The 13,059-nt window shown below is 39.8% G+C and overlaps 1 long non-coding RNA gene across 1 annotated transcript; it reads right to left on the reverse strand.

The window, feature by feature from the left end:
* Positions 1 to 342: 342 nt before the first annotated feature.
* On the reverse strand, positions 343 to 12,779 carry LOC129701105 (uncharacterized). Its single transcript, XR_008724155.1, has 4 exons — positions 11,158 to 12,779; positions 10,303 to 10,428; positions 1,789 to 2,035; positions 343 to 1,560 (listed from the first exon to the last, which is right to left on the reverse strand). It is a non-coding gene; the product is annotated as an uncharacterized LOC129701105 (long non-coding RNA).
* Positions 12,780 to 13,059: the final 280 nt, after the last annotated feature.

Genomic DNA, 13,059 nt, shown 5'->3' on the forward strand with positions numbered 1-13,059 from the left:
TAATTATGTGTTTAAGAAGAATTTAATGCAAAGAACGTACCATTAAGCAAACCAAGCTCCCTTCCAATGACTCCACCTACAATTCACACTGCCCCGGCAATAATATAGGATGTGTCTCACCCCGGATACTCCCGCTTCTTCCCTCTCCTAGCAGGCAAGAAGTACAGAAGTATGAAAATGCACACCTCCAGATGCAGGGAGAGTTTCTTCCCAACTGCTATCTGGCAAGTCAACCATCCTATCGCCAACCAGAGAGCGGTCCTGACCTACCATCTGCCTCATTGGAGACCCTCGGGCTATCTTTAATCGGACTTTGTCTGGCACTAAATGCTATTACCATTATCCTGTATCTGTACACTGCGGGCGGATTGATATCATGTATAGTTTTCCCACAGAATGGATAGCATGCAACAAAAAAAAGATCTCACTGTACCTTGGTGCATGCGTCATTAAACAAAACTAAACGAAACTACTATTTCAGTGGCCATTCATGTCATATCATTCGATAAAGTGTAAAAGCTACTTGCTTGGAACAAACCAAAAATGTCCATAATGGAAGAATAGTAGAAGAGTATTTATGAGTGCCAATATCAAAACAGAACGCGAACATTAAGTATACAATTTTGCAACTACAGGCCTTTCCTCTTCTTTTTCAGAGATCTTCTATGTAGTACAATGTATTTCTCTTGAGGTACAGGGAAGTGGATCAGATCTCTGTGCTAACATGCTGAGTTGCTTTTTTAAAATGATGTCCTATGATTGCAGACTCCTTGGGGGTCACCATATGTGTTTCTTCATGCTGCTGTTAGAGATGATAATCAGGACATTATTCATCAAATGCGATGCTGACCAAGTGACTGAGCGGTCTAAGGAGCGTGATCATTTGTTCAGAAGTGTAAGCACTTCCAGCAATCACTTCCATGCACTTTTCACTGTCAAGCACTTATGTCCACCTTAATCTCACCATCTCCATGCTGGCTATGAGCTGGTGTACTCTTTGCTACTCTTGGCGAGGCAATGAACAAAGACATCCCATTCATTTATAATATCAAGCCCGGAGTGAAGGTTTGATGATCTGTACGCAATTACTAGCTACATTTGAAACTCTGCCAATAGTCACTCTTTCCACGGATGACAGCATCAATCATCATTTCAGGTACACAAAAATGCTGGAGAAACTCAGCGGGTGCAGCAGCATCTATGGAGGGAAGGAAATAGGCAACGTTTCAGGCCGAAACCCTTCTTCAGACGTCATTTCCTCTTCAGAAGTCATTTCAGGTACAGGCACAAAGTGCTGGAGTACGGGTCAGGCAGCATCTCTCGTAAACATGGATAGACTACAATTCGGGTCAGGATCCTTCATCAGAATGTGAAGAAGAAGGATCTCGACCAGAAACGACACCTATCCATGTTTTCCGGAGATGCTGCTTGATCCGCTGAGTTATTCCAGCACTTTGTGACCTTTTTTTGTAAACTAGCATCTGCAGTTTCTTATGTCTACAAGTCACTTCTGATTATCATTGCATGCATCTCCATTTTTCATTCTGCTGAATTCAATTCCTTCTGAGAGGATTCAATTCCTGAATTCAATTCCTTCCTTCCTCAGCCCCCCTGCTGTCTCCTCCCATCCCCCAGCCTTCGGGCTCCTCCTCCTTTTCCCTTTCTTGTCCCCGCCCACCCCCGCCCCCGATCAGTCTGAAGAAGGGTTTCGGCCCGAAACGTTGCCTATTTCCTTCGCTCCATAGATGCTGCTGCCCCCGCTGAGTTTCTCCAGCTTTTCTGTGTAACCTTCTGAGAGGATGTTGTGAGAGGATAGTGACGCCTGGCACCAAATAGATATGGTGGTCCCCATCTTCCCATCTTTTCTCCCCACAGAAGTAGACACAAACAAACCTCCTGGAAATAGCAGGCAACCACATGCCAAAAATGAGGACTACAAGAAAAACCCACCACTAGTTATAATCACGACATGGTTGTATATAGGGGAGTAGCAAGGTGGCTGACGGGCATCTCTCCTGATGTTCAGTGCTCGCTTCTGTGGAAGAGAAGATAGTGAAAGGTGTTGAATGCATGGAAGAAGTGCTTTTGTTAATAATAATAATAATATATATTTTTATTGTCATTGCACATAAATGCAACGAGATTTGGTATGCAGCTTCCATCCGATGTCATAAATTAAATAACTAATAACATTTAGATTTAGATACCCGGAGAACATGGTTTGTAAAAAGAACATTACAACAGTAAAATAGTCAAAACACTTCAAACAGACTAAAGTGCAGATGTGTCTGTGCGATGTGACCATCCGAGGGAGACAGTCCATGGGGGTGGGGGGGGGGGGGGCACTCAGCAGGGCCGGTTCAGAGCCGCTATAGCTCTGGGAATGAAGAATTAAGGATAGATATTAAAGTTTGTCATAAGATTGCATGAAAAAGAGTTTGAATCTGTCACCGATATTTTAAATCAGTCTTAAAGCTAAAAAGGGATAAGAGTATTGTAGATAGGTGGACTACATTAAAAAGATATGGCAGTAAAAAAATCAATGCCTAACATTTAAAGAAGTAATAGATCATTTACAAGTAATAAGTAATCCTTTAAGGCAAAACAAAATCCAGGGAAAGTAGTCCAGCCACATATACCAAGAGAAGTTAAACAGAGATTTAGCTCAAAGCCAAAGGCTCCTTAGGCCCTCAGTAAGCCTGAGGATTTGGAAAATTTCAGAATTCATCTTAGAAGGATCAAGGCATTAATAAGGAATGGGAGAGTAGAATGCAAAAGCAGACTGTCAAGAAAGATAAGAACAGATACTTAGAACTTCTGTGTATAGGGAGAGATCAAGTAAAATTAATGTGGGTTCCTTACAATAGAAAGTAAATTAATAATTGTGAAGACACTGAAAACTAGAAATAGAACAAAGAGTTCAAAAAACGTAACGTGAGTATAAACTATTTTGACACTGTAAAGCATTAAATCTTGAGGGTTCTGATGATTGCCATCACGGGGGTTTGAAGGAGGTGGCTATGAAGATTGTGAATGTACAGGTTGTCATCCTTTAAAAACCCGCAGATTGGAAAGTAGCAGTAGAATCCCACTTTACAAGAAGATAGTGCAAACAGGGCAATACAGACAGGCTGGTCTCACATCCCTAGTAAGGAAGATGTTGGGATTTATCATTAAGGAAGTAGCACCAGGGGTCAAGAGTGTTTAATTGTCATATGTACTGAAACAGAACAATGACATTCTTACTTGCAGCAGCACAGCAAGTTTGCAACCACAGTACTCAATAGATAACATAATAAAAAAAACAAAAAAAGTTCAATAAATAAAAACAATATTGTGCAAAACACAACAAAACCCCAAAGTCCCTAATGCAAACAAGACAGTTCATAGTTCGAAGTTTAGTTGGTGTCACCTATCCATGTTCTGCAGCCAAAGTTGTTCCTTTGTTTAGTTCAAGTTCAAGTGAGTTTATTGTCATGTGTTCCTGATAGGACATTTAAATTCTTGCTTTGCTTCAGCACACAGAAGGAATAATCCAGGATATTTTAGGACAGTGAGCTTCACAGTAATTGGACAGGATTCTTCGAAGTAGGATTTACTCATGTTTGGCAGAGAATGTGCTTGACATGGACTCTCAGTACGACTTTGGCTGGAACAAGTCAGACTTACAAACTAGATTGAATATGTGGAGGAGCTGATGAAGGTGATTGATGAGATTAGGACAGTGGATGTTGTCTACATGGGCTTTAATAAGGCATTTGACAAGATCCCTCATGGTAGGTTGGCAATGGTGAAGATGCATGGGATCTACGATGATTTTAGGTTTAGGTTTATTGTTGTCACATGCGCCAAGATGCAGTGAAAGCTTTCTTTTCTTGCTATCCAAACATATCAGATGTACATACATAGATATAATCAGTTCAAACTCAAGTGCACTAGATAGAGCACAGAGGAAGGTGCAGAATGCAAAATGCAGAGTGGTAGTTTGGATTCACAACTGGCTTACCCATGGAAAACAGAGGTTAGAGATGGAAAGTTGACACTTTGAACAAAGGTGTTCCACAGTGATCAGTTATGGGACACATACAACATCAGTTGTATGTGATATAGTTAAAAGACTGATGAAAATGTAGATGGCTGGTGAGTAACTTTGTCAATGACACAGAAATTGTCATTGTTGCGGACAGTGAATAATGCTGTCCAAGGATACAGTAGGATATAAATCTATAGTGTAGGTCTGAAGAAGGGTCTCAACCCGAAATGTCACCCATTCCTTCTCTCCAGAGGTGCTGCCTGAGTTATTCCAGCATTTTGTGTCTATCTCAGATATCAATAATTTACAGATATGGGCAGAAAATGGCAGATGACATTTTATCCATGCAACTGTGAGGTGTTGCACTTTGGAAGGTTAAAGTGATGCATTTACATTATTTTCTTTATTTAAATGCTGCCAATGCGATTTCACACCGGATCTTGCGCAAATGTTCTCCCTCCATTCAGAGAACATCCGGTTGAACTAAATTTGTCAACTATAGGATGGAAGGCTAAAAGAAGTGACCACTTGCAAAAAGTGAAGTGCTGTAAATTCACTTGTGATTAATTTATCCACTAACATAGAAACATAGAAAATAGGTGCAGGAGTAGACCATTCGGCCTTTCGAAACAGTCATTCAATATGATCATGGATGATCATCTAAATTCAGTACCCCGTTCCTGCTATTTCCCTATATCCCTTGATTCCGTTAGCCCTAAGAGGTAAATCTAACTCTCTCTTGTGTGGCAGTGAATTCCATTCTAATTCTGCTTTCTCTATGATGTCAATAAGATACATATCAGGAGACAGGACCTGCTCTTCATGCAGGTAAAGGATCTGACAAGCCTACCATAGTAACCGCCTCTCATGAATTGCCTGCAATAGCCTCTTCCAAGAGTGACAATCTTCACTTTTGGAAGAAAGCTGACACAATTTGTCAAGATATTTGCACAACACTTTTTTCTACCTTCAGTGGAAACCCCAACATATATATTATTTTGTGTTAAAGTCTGAGTGTGTTAAATGAAATGCCATTGAATAGAAAATACAGGGATGCTGTTGCATTTGTTCCTTTGAGGGGATTCTGTGTGACCTCTGGCCTCTCCTGGCTGATTTTTCAGGTTCTGCCCCATGGACTTCAGGCTCCAGGTGAACTTGCTGCTCTTTCTCCAGTTTCCCCCAGTTTCTATCAATGATTAGCTGGATTGTGCAGCATGCAGCACAAGATAACAATGTCTCTGCATCTGCGTGGAGAATACTATAGGGCATTCTCAGGCAGATGCAGGAAAGAAAATCTAATTGAGGATGCCAACAACACTACTATCTACCTCATTGGTGAACTTGGACTATCCTTGATTTGACTTTGCTGGCTTTACCTCGCACTAAACGTTATTCCCTTATCTTGTATCTATACACTGTAAATAGTTCGATTGTAATCATCTTTCCGCTGGCTGGATAGCACGCAACTAAAGCTTTTCACTGTACCTTGATACACGTGACAATAAACTAAACCGTAGACTGAAAACTATTAATCTTCCACTGAATCCTGACACTTGCATGTTTTTCATATCTGATTGACATGGCTGGTGAGCACACTGGTGTCAAGGACCAAGGTACTGGATAGCCCTTGCCTCTTTGAGCAACACGTACTGTGGACTTTCTCAGGAAGATGGAATCGTATGCAATTTTGGAAACATGGTATTCAGCATGAAGAAACTTCCGCAGTGATCCACAACCACTTCTAGATTGCAGTGGAAATGTTTACTCATGAAGGATCTGGGTTCTGAAGTTTCGATCTTTTGGACATACGCGTGCAGGTAGTAGCTGTTTGCACTTATGGGATGCCTCTCATTTTGGCAAATCTCAGTGCTGAGAAGTCAACTGCAATTGTCTTTGAGATCAATGTTCTGTAGATGTAATCATTTCTTCCTGTTATATTCCTGGGTGATCTGCGGTGGTCAGTTTAAAAGGGAAATTGAGTGTCACCATTGCCTTGACCTTGGGTAGACACAAAATGCTGGAGTAACTCAATAGGACAGGCAGCATCTCTGGAGAGAAGGAATAGGTGACGTTTCGGGTCGAGACCCTTCTTCAGATCGATTCAGGCGAGATAGAGATAGAATGTAGTCAGAGACAGTGACACTGCTGGGAGAACTGGGAAGGTGGAGGGGATGGAGAGAGAGGGAAAGCAAGGCCTATTTGAAGTTAGAGAAGTCAATGTTCACATCGCTGGGGTGTAAGCTACCCAAGCAAAATATGAGGTGCTGTTCCTCTCATTTGGGCTGGGCCTCACTGACAATGGAGGAGGCCCAGGACAGAAATGTTAAATTGGGAATGGGAGGGGGAGTTAAAGTGCTGAGCGACCAGGAGATCAGGTAGGTTAAGGCGGTCTGAGCGGAAGTGTTCAGCGAAATGATCGCCGAGCCCGCTTGTGGTCTTGCCGATGTACAGGAGTTGACACCTGGAACAGCGGATACATTAAATGAGATTGGAGGAGATCCAAGTGAACCTCTACCTCACCGGAATAGACTGTCGGGGTCCTTGAATGGAGTTGAGGGGGGAGGTAAAGGGACAGGCATTGCATCTCCTGGGGTTGCGGGGGAAAGTACCTGGGGAGGGGGTGGTTTGGGTGGGAAGGGACGAGCTGACAAGGGAGTTGGGGATGGAACGGTCTCTGTGGAAAGCAGAAGGTGTTGGAGATGGGAAGATGTGGCCTGTAGTGGCCGTTACCTTGACCTTCATGATGAGAGGAGTACGGGCATAGTTATATGGCTGAAGATCACACATTTTAGACCCAATAGCCTTAACAATCCTGAGCCTGCAAATTCATTGTTCGTCAGAGAAATCAAGTTAGGATGTGATATCTCTGAACGCTCTATAAGACTATGCTAGGCACAGAAAGGTGCGTCCTTGCCCCGTATCCTGACGTCGCCAATTTCCTTCAAGTTGCCATGTTTTGCAGTAGCAACATCTCCAGTAACGAAATGCAATGAATATAATTTCAATTGAGGCATCCATTTAGTAACTCGACAACTCCATGCCTGAAAATAACACTCACTTTTAATTACTGCACTTTCCCTGGACTTTGGGAGGGTCTTGAATGATCACTATCTGCGTATTTTAGTTCTAATAAAATTGTTACACAATGGTCGTAGATTGCAGTTTTCTGCTCCAATTTATATTGGTGAGGCCGAGAATGGATGTTTTGTGAATGATGGTGCAATGTGGTGTTATGAACAACGAGAGATCCAATTTCAAATTTGGCACAATTTTACTCTACTCTACCTTCATCTGCAGTCCAGGTAAAGTCACTGAAAAAGTCACTAAAATCATTGAAAAAGTAAGCACTATGAAATTCAATTTCTAGGCTACATTTTCTAATATTGGGCCAATCCTTGAGGCTAATTCATTTTGCACTTATTTTCCTCTAACTTCATATCTTACATCAGTCTCATCAGAGTTCAGTATGCTAGGAACTTTTCAAAATGCTTTGCATCAACAAAAACAGTTTCAGTTTTTAAAGCACCTTTTCAAAAGGATCTAATTTTTTAATTAATCTTTAACTTCATTTGATAACGTCTCCAACAAATACTAAGCAAAATGTCCGAGCTATTTGAAATATTCATATCAGATTAAAATAATTTGTTTCTTATAATTAAATGCCTTTGAGATACATTACAGGGCTCAATTAGGTTTGCTGATAATAGCTTCATATTGACCAGCTTCATTCAGCTACTAGTCAATAATGACACCAACATCCTTTTATCACTCCACCTTTACAGTTGGACACCCTCATATTCCTGTCGAGTTTACTATCCTAATATAGCTGACTTTACATTCATTTGTATTAAAGTTTATCTACTGTTCATTAGTCCACACGTGACTTTGATCCAATTGATCTGAATTATGTTTATCTCCAATCTCTAAAGGCATTGATCCACATAGTTCTGAGAACCAACACTCATTTTATACCCTTTACAGTGAATCCCATTCAAAGAATGGCAGCCAATGAGATCTAATAAATCCTTTTCAATTTTCTGATACTTTGCTTGCCTCCTTATGAAACAACATGCGTATATGCAATATTGCTTGATATCTGCACCCATATGAGTGCAAAGATATGGCTATGATGTATTGACTAAACCGGTACACAATCTAGAAAGGTCTCAAGAATTTGTCGTGGTAAATCCTAATTTTCTTGTTTTATTAGTGGTTTTACTTTTCAGTTAGTGTGGGAAATGAAATGGAAGTGAAGCTTTAGTTTGTTGACAAAGATTGTGAAGGTCCATACTAAAACTATCAGGATTATACATAATATTATGTATATATATATATATATATATATGTGTATATACATGTATATATAGTTGGATTGCCCATCTTTTTTGACTATTGCCCTTCCTCCTGTATTATGAAATATTGCAACAGTTGGGAAAGCTATGGGGACAGAATACTAGAGAAATAATGTATCGTTACAAAATTGTAGGGAGAAGAAAAACAAAAAAAGAGACAATAGCAAAGAAAAGCATAAGAAATAAAGTAGGAGAGAATTGCTAATGTCACTTTTTATTTTACTGAAAATTGGCCTGTTTTAGCAGAGAAGACAGAGAATTGCCACTGGAGTTCATTCATCAGTTAGAACTCTCTTAATGAGCGAGCCAAAAGAGCAGTAGTATAAATGTACACCACAGCTTTCTACACTATTTAAAAGCTTTGCAGGGCCAGAGCAGTATGGCATAATATCATTCGCAGTTTGTCTGCCATGACTTAAACCTTGGCAAAAATGGTGACATGTTAGTTACAGTTGTTAATTAAATTTTTTAAATGTACGAGAAAGGGAAAAAAAACAGACGGAAGAACCATTGAAAATGCGGTCTGTGATACAAGAAGCAACCAGAGAGGGAAGGCAAGTGTTAATGCGGGGTGAGTTCTTCACAGTCAAACGATTCATTCCTCAAGAAACTAACATTAGCTTACTTGGGAGATACACGAGACTTTGGATTAAATAGTCAAATCCTTGGTCTGCATTAGACCTTTACAAAAAGCCGAGCTTCTTCAGTATCTTACATAAAGCTTTTTGTCTTGTTGTATGAGTGTATTATCTCTGGGGCTGATAAAGGGATTTTGGAGAGGATTTGTGGCTCTGCAGAAAGGACAAAGAAAAATGTTTTCTAATAAATTATTCACAATCTCACAATCCCTTCCGAGGTACAATATCACACACTTTGCTTCAGTGCTTTTGGTTCTTTCCTTTTCAAGTTGAGTCACTCACATACGACCTACCTCCAGAGAGCAGCAGAGATCTCAAACCATGCTGCTTCAGATAATGACACCAATTAATAAATTGTCATAATTTTGAGCCTGAAAGGGAAGCCTCAAAAAGCTCACCATTAGCAGTTCGGACAGAGAAGGCACACAGGTGTTGTGCAGGTTTAGAAGTCCAACAGCAGGCAATTAATGCAAGAAACCTACCAAGTCCCTCACCCAGTTGGATTACTAATGCAACATTTATGCAAAAATGTACATGTTGCACTGACAAAGGTGCTTTTCAGTAATTCACTGGCTTTGCATTGTCTTTTCTTTACCTACATAAATCATATCCATTTTCTTCTGACAATCTTTTTACACATTGTATTCGCAGATTTAGTGGCGTTTCAAATAGATAAACACAAGCAACATCTATCAAGGCTACAAGAAAATAGGAGTTGGTGGTGGGGTGGAGGTGGGGGGAGGGGGCTTGATCACAACTACAGAATCCAAATCCTCAGCATCTCCATTTACCTTGAGATAAATATATTCCTGTGACCACCAGTGCACAGGGTGACAAATCACCCCAGTCAGCTGGGTTGTGCAAGTGCTTATTGGCCTTTCTTTAAGTGGTCTTACCCTTCAATGAAAAGAATGGAGGTTGTCAAGCAGGACCAGATTAAAGTTTAAAAAGAAATGATCTGTTATTAGAAAATACCTACAGAGAATACCTAGGAAAGAAATTAATATGAATTCAATCTCTTCCTCTAGGAATAATTGAATACTAGATTTTTTATTTTTTGTTAAGTTATTTTTAAAAGAGCTTTTAAAAAGTTGCTCTAATTCTGTTAGTGAGCTGATGTAAAAACGCTGTTTAATTGAATAGTTTTGCAATTAATTGTGTGAATGTCACGAGTTGATTAAAATAGATCTGCTTCCAAAGAGCCATTAGGTTTTGACATTTTCATTGCTCATTTTCTTTTCAAAACAAATTCATTTATAAGTTTTACATTTTCACAAACCTGATATTTGATTTTGTCCTTGCCTCTGATGAAATTGCAGTGTTCATTGAAGACCTGTGCTGACGTTTGTGCTCTGTTTTAAAAGTATGTTACACAGAAATAAGCTTCTGGTTTTAACTTTGAGATCTGTGTAAAGAAATGAATTGAAATTAACTGCCTTCGAAGCATTATTGAACTCTCACCTATTAAAATAAATAATTGCTTTCAAATTTTTCCAGTCTTCAAGTCAATCAGGTTCAGGTTTCCTTAGACGTGAAACGATTGAGCAAATATTTACCCCCACAAAAATCCCAGCCCAAATATGCCTTGGATCATCAGTCCATCAAATTGATCTGTTTACTGAAGAAATTCACATTGGAGATCTAGTCGGACAATGATGGTATAGGGAAGTGAATTATCTGTCAGCAATTGGGTTACTCAGACGGTACAAGTTAAAAATAACTTTCATCAATGTCTAGTGCTGGAAATTACTGACAAATTGAACTTTGAGTTGCTACTACAGCTAGCTATTCACAAATCATAAAAACAACGATGGAATTTTATGGAAATGTGAACAAAACAGTAAAAGGATAAAATAAAGCACGAGAGGCAGAAATCCAGCCTTAAGATACTATCAACTATAGGTACTGGAGATTGGATAACATATTAGATTGTTGCAATTCGAAGGACTCACAATGATAATGTGAGCATTTCTCTATTTTATAATGTGTTTCCGATTATTTTGACGGTTTGCGTAACCAATTGTTCGCCCAGCAAGATAAGAGAAACTGGTGAGCATTGGAAGGAAGGGGGAAGGAGGAAAGCAAAAAGAAACAATTTTTCTACTAGTTTCACAGGAATTGCCACTGCACATACCTTTCTTCTTTCCTTGCAAGGATGTGAAGGTACTGAAGCTCCAACATCAAAAAGAGAGACAGATGTGCACACAGTCCAGTTTTCATCCGCTGGCCTGCTTTCCATTCCAGCAGCTCTTTCTCTGTCTCTCAGATGAATGTGTGGATTCTATACTTAGTTTGTCTGAACTCTTTCCAGGTTGAGAGAGCAGCTGTGACTACGTTGTACTAATATTACCTTACTCCAAGCACACTGGGTGTCAAAGGTCACATTCATGTGACATTCTTCATCATTGGCTACAAGTTGTCAAAACGTTTTTCCTGCTCTGGTCTTTGACTTGAAAAGCGTCCTGCCTATTAGGCTGCAAACTGAAGTGAATTATCACAAGCTGCTACTGTTTAGTACAAAAGCCTCTCACCACATATGTTGATAACTCCGACTATTTTAAAATTAAAATAATAATATTTATTGTATATATAACATTATATCAGCAATTTCAGCTTCTTTTTCTTACTGTTGACGCTGAGTGTGTTTTAATACACAATCAAAATGGCCATTCTCCACATTTAGCTACAGTGCTGCGAACAGGCAGTATCCATCAGTTCATCGATCGATTACTGTCAATAGCAGAAATCTTCATCTGACATCTAAATAAGCTTTTAAGAAAATTAGTAGGACTACAAGTAGACCATACAGCATCATGGGCCTGCACTCCATTCAGTAATATAGTGGTTATCTGATCTGTGGACTCAATTCCACTCTCTTGCCCCATTCCCAGGAACATGAATATACTTCATGGCTCAACATCCATGGCTCTCTGGGTTCAAGGATTCCAAAGATTCATAAGCATCTGAAAGAAGAGATTTCTCCTCATCTCAAAGATGGACACAAAAAGCTGGAGTAACTCTGCAGGAGAGGCAGCATCTCTGGAGAGAAGGAATGGGTGTTGTTTCCAGTCGAAGACTCTTCTTCAGACTGAAAGTCACGGGAAAGGGAAACGAGAGATATAGACGATGACTTAGAGAGATGTAGAACAATGAATGAAAAACATGCAAATAAGGAACAATGACACAGTGGCACAGCGGTAGAGTTGCTGCCTGACAGAGTGCCAGAGGCCCGGGTTCGATCCCGGCTACGGGTGCTGTCTGTAATGGAGTTTGTACCCTCTCCCCGTGATCTGCGTGTGTATCCATAAGTCGATAATTCTAAACCCGGCAACAGCCTGCACTCAGAGGGACTATTAGTGGTCAGGTTATTGCTTCTGAATGGTGCACTGAACTTCAGACAGTTTAATGTTCCCAGTGGTAGGCTGTGTTCTATAATGGAACCACAACATAATTCCAGGGATTTTGACACACCAACATTTTGAAGGAAGAATGGGAAGGATATCGAGGTTGTTAAGGATGGACACACAGACAACAATATGTACAAAGAGCAGTCATTCATATTTTTAACTTCAAAATATCCTGGAATTACTATAAAGTGGAAAATAACATAGAACCAAGATTACACAATAAACAGATGAATGGAATTGGAGCCACTAATCAAAACCACTGGTTGGGACATTTCATGTGTATCCTCTAGCTTAACCAGCCCAGTCAATCTTCAATAACTAATCCAACTAAATTAAATTCTTCAACATAATTCACACTAATCTTGAGTTTTTTTAGGATTTTTGGCAATTCGTTATGGATATCAGCTCAGGAGTAACATTAAAATCTCAACTGAATGTAAACCAAACGCAGCTAATCTAATCCAAACCTGACTATGGCTGATCAAACCCAATTTGAACCAACAATTCTTTTGATATCTAATCTGATCTGAATCAAAACTGATGTATGGAGTTGAGCGACAATGGCCATGGGTTCTCTGTAAATGAGTAGCAAAAAAAATTTTGCATTTGATATTCACAATTTTTTTTTA

Source organism: Leucoraja erinacea, chromosome 10, assembly GCF_028641065.1.
Source record: "Leucoraja erinacea ecotype New England chromosome 10, Leri_hhj_1, whole genome shotgun sequence".
Lineage (NCBI taxonomy): Eukaryota > Metazoa > Chordata > Chondrichthyes > Rajiformes > Rajidae > Leucoraja > Leucoraja erinaceus.